This window comes from Triticum dicoccoides, chromosome 1A (assembly GCF_002162155.2).
Source record: "Triticum dicoccoides isolate Atlit2015 ecotype Zavitan chromosome 1A, WEW_v2.0, whole genome shotgun sequence".
In the NCBI taxonomy this organism is placed as follows: domain Eukaryota; kingdom Viridiplantae; phylum Streptophyta; class Magnoliopsida; order Poales; family Poaceae; genus Triticum; species Triticum dicoccoides.
Window position 1 is genome coordinate 580,456,919 of NC_041380.1, and position 4,594 is coordinate 580,461,512.

General features: G+C 43.6%; 1 pseudogene; it reads right to left on the reverse strand.

The window, feature by feature from the left end:
* Positions 1–245: 245 nt before the first annotated feature.
* The window catches only part of LOC119356049, a 22,185-nt pseudogene continuing 17,836 nt past the window's right edge, over positions 246–4,594 (reverse strand).

Sequence of the window (4,594 nt, forward strand, 5' to 3'; positions counted from 1 at the left end):
CGTTCTACAGCTAATGCAACATGTTGTCGGCTGCCGCAATCTTCTTGCCTCCTATGACCTACGATCGAGCTTACGAATCTATGCACTGCCTCACGCCTGCACCAAACTCTAGGGAATCAAAGTCAAAGCAACATAGGTGTCCAGTTATTGCCCCAAATTTTCTGCTCCATTATGGAAAGATTCTTTGTTGAGAAAATTAAATAACTAGCTACAGCAAATGTTTGCAACCTAAGTATATCCAATCTTTAACTGGCAAATTTGTTTGCAATGATCGGCCCGACATCATCTGCGTTAGCAATTGTTTCCAAGAAGGGGATCAGCTTAAGCAGAGAAATATCAGATGGGTCACTTGACCAGCTCTTTATGGGTATCCCATTATTCACCTGTTGCTGGAAAACCTGCGTCACATGTCAAAAAAAGGGTTTCAGTCATCGATCGGTCATGGCAATTTCTCAAAATCATAAATTAGAAGTTTTCAAATTCATCTCAACAATATGGTAGTCAATAACACTAAAATCATAACTATTAATAATGACCTCCATACTTGAGTTTCAGAGTAAATTACCTCTGGGGTATAGTCAACTATCGCAAGCTTTGCAAGATCAGCTTTAATGATGGTCAGATCCTTCTGATAGCTTCCATCTACCAAACGCATGACTCATGGAAAAAAACACCATGATATCAGTCTGTTCTCAGGATCCAGTGCATTAATCAGTTGGTTTGCATAAGAACTTATGCTAGCCGTAAAGACAACAAGCTCAAACATATGAGCTGCCTCTTCAAGGAAGGCATCCACATCTGGTCTCTTCTTCACGTAGACAGTGTACTCTTCTTCTCCACATCGCATACGGAATGAAAAGTCCGCGCCGTGTTCATACCTTCATGAATGGATAAGGGTGCCTATGCAACAGAAAATGAGCATGTCAATAATCTTAAGTGCATGAAAACAAACCTACAGGAGAAAAAAGCGTTTAACAACTTACCATCAAGATCATGTGCAAGAGTGACATTCTTCCTAGGTAGTAACATTGGTACGTACGTAATCAATCTGATCCATGTCAGTAAGATCAACTAATTCCTTGATCCATGAGGAGTATCAAGCATATAAAGAGGAGAATCCTCAATTGGGGAACTGGACAGCAGGCTGCAACTATGACCTGAGTCTTGAGTTTTTTCATTACTATTGATGATTGTATGATTTGGTGCTGCTAAAATTCCATGTCCATCAGGAAAAAAGGAAGGTGCTGCTAGAATTCCATCTCCACCTGCAAGAAAAACAAGGAAAACCATAACAGAATGGTAAGTTCATAAGTATATAACAATACCAGTTTTCTGCTTAATCAGTTTGCTTAATATTAAGTTCCCATGAAGTGCATCATGTGCTACTTTACCCGTTAGTTATTTTTCCCTAAACAGGTATGACAGTTTGACGAATCAACCACATCAAGCATGGCATATATATGGTTAGATGGTTTTATGATCAAATTTATTGATCATGTCTACCTTTCTAACAGAAGTAGGAGACACTCATGGTCCATACACATCTCCCCTAATGACGTTGAAAGGCAGAGAAAAGTTTAACAAGCAAATCAAAATTCATTAGATTCACTGTTAATATATATACACAAATTTGAGTTTTTCCGGAGTTAGTTAAGGCTTATTTGGAAACATCTGGCAGTTAGTACAAAACACTCATTAGGTTGCCTCGTGAGGAAAAATTTTATTAAGTTATAAACAAAAGTGAGCATGTCCCCGGATTTAGCCCATACAAACAGGCTACTCATGGATCAAGGAAAACATAAATTTTTAAACTGAGAACCTTAATATTTTTTCCATTGATGTAACACAGCAACAGATACATCAAAGGATCACTTTCATGATGTAGTTTGCGAGCTTTATTTCGAAATTTATTTTCATGATCACATTTTGATAAGGCAAGCAGATCGCACATGATATCATGAATTCATGGTGCAGGAAGTTGTAACTCAACCCACTACTAGGAAAAGGCCTACTAGTGGCGCACCTGTTTTGCCTACTAATGGCGCACTATAGGTGCGCCACTAGTATCACGCCATTAGTATTTTTACTAATGGCGAACCTGTGGTGCGTCATTAGTATGTGGTATACTAATGACGCACCATGCAGTGCGCCATTAGTATAGCCCACGGTGCGCCATTAGTATGCCTCCCAGGGGGCCATATTTACCCATGTGCTTTGGCATACTAATGGCGCACTAGTGGATGATGCGCCATTAGAGTCCTTTTTGCAGTGCACCATTAGTGTGCTGAGTGGTGCGCCACTAGTATGAATATTAGGGATTTTTTTCTTTTCTGATATTTGCACAGGTTACAAAACATATTACTGCACATAATATAGAGAGCACAACATATAAACAATAGATTTATCGAATACAATAGAAGATTAGTCTCCGAATACAATTCATCATATTAGTCTCCGAATTTAAAATACCGAACAGAGTTAGAACATTACAAGTCTCGAGATCGCGAGTAGCGAGTTTGTCGTCACATTACAAAGTCGATATCGATCATCTAAACTACCATCACATAGAAGAGAGCTGCGGTCGCGATGAAACTGGTCTTCATCTGGTTCCTCCTCCGCTCCCTCCTCTCTCCCACTAGATAGCGCGCGTATCTAGCTTCCGCCTTCGCCCTAGTGGTGTACCCTTTGTAACTGTTACCGCTGAAACGGTGAACCTATCTCCGACACTCCTCCCAGTCGTCGTAGACTCCGGGAACCTTACCCTTGTACACGACATACGACGGCATCTCTATGCACTAGCCAAACAAAATGATAGTAACAATTCACAGACAATACATAAGCAATATATAAGTATGCAACAAACAGATCGGAAGAGAAAAGCAACACATTAATAGCACGATTCATGGTCCTACTAATAAATAGCATCGATTACATATAAGTTGAACGACTGTCCAAACCAAAGAGACATACAAGTTCATTAAAGTTTAATTACAACATGAGCCAATCGATGTTTCAGAACTACACATAGCATCACTACTTTCGACTCGATTCAAGGGACCGGAGCGTGGATGAAGCCGCCGTCACTCGTGATGGTCATGAAATCGCGGTCATTGTCAGCCTGCATTTGTAGCGTTGTGTCTATCTCACTGTTGGACGGTTGATATCTGAGGTAGAACTGCCCCGAGGTACAAGGACATCTTGATGGATGATTTCCGCAAACTCCGACTGGATGCGAAAGAATTCTTGTCTGATGTGCGCGTCCTGGATTGCCAACAAGCTCGCGGCCCAATCTTTGAGATTATTTGGTAGCAGAAGGTGATTATGGTCCCGTACGATTGCCCGCATGTGATGGAGGGCGCAGTAGGCATCCTTCTGACCGCCAGGCGGCTGGTTGACGCAGCAGAACGTCGTATTGTGGTACCTACGAACTGGCCTGGTGAAGGTGCCTCCAGGTTTGGCGTAGCCGGGGAGAACATCATCAAGAACTTTCTTGATATTTTTGTAGTCTTTCTTCGACTGATGGTCCGAGTCGAAATATGTGGCCATGGAATATTTCGGGCTTAAGAGGATGAGTGTGCAACATGTGTCACTGCACAAAACATGGAATGTTAGGAAAAAAACGATGGAAATATAAGAAATCATATGTTATGGGGCGGTGAGGGGATGACTTACTCGGGAAAGTAAGGCACGAGGAAGTTATCCTTATCTGGGTTTGCCAGAATGACGCATTCGAGGTAAGAACTCGTGACTTGCCGGTCCCCAACGCCGCCAAGATCTTGGCACGCATGTAGAAGGGGTCGACTATCACGATGTCCGGGGTCTTGTCTCTAATGATCTGCGTCTCCATACTTAGCGAAAATAGCCGAACGAAGGTGTAGTGCAGCAGATGAAGTTTAAACATAGCGAAGATGTCATCAAACCGCAGGACGATCGTACCCCCGATGGCGTTATCCACAAATCCCTTGCCCTCTGGCACCTTGGCCACGAAAACCGGGTATGCCACATCATTCTCTCTGAGACGCCGCTTTTCCAAAGAAAGAACATTGTCATGCAGACTCCGCATAGCACCGGTTGCAGCATTGAGCATATTAGTCGGTAGCGTCGGCATACGCGCCACATGCACCCTCCTCGAGATATCCTTAGGTGAAGGTGGCCCGTCCTGAGCACGGATCGTACTCGGTGCCGGCTGGCTCGCACCCTTGTTACTCTTTCTTTTCCATCCCTTCTTCTTCTGCTGTATTGGGACCGAGTTCTGCTCACAGACCGCCTTCTTGAGTGTGTTGGGGCTGATAATATTTCGCACCTCGGCTATCTGAGGCTTGGTGAAGTCTGCAGCTGGAGGCGTCTCCTGAGAACTGAATGCCAGACGATGCCTATTGCAATTTGGTTTCTCTGCGGTACCAGCATGATCGCGGTCGTCTTTTTCAGGGTTGGGTTCTTAAGAAGGAGGCCCAAAGTATTCGTCACCGTACCCATGTTCGGCAAAGTACTTATCGACGTTGGTAAATGTACCGTCGTCGTTGTCGTTGTCGTCCGGATCCTGTGCTATATGCGTGTTCGGAGCCTGTGCCATAGGGATGTCCGGTAGCGTTGC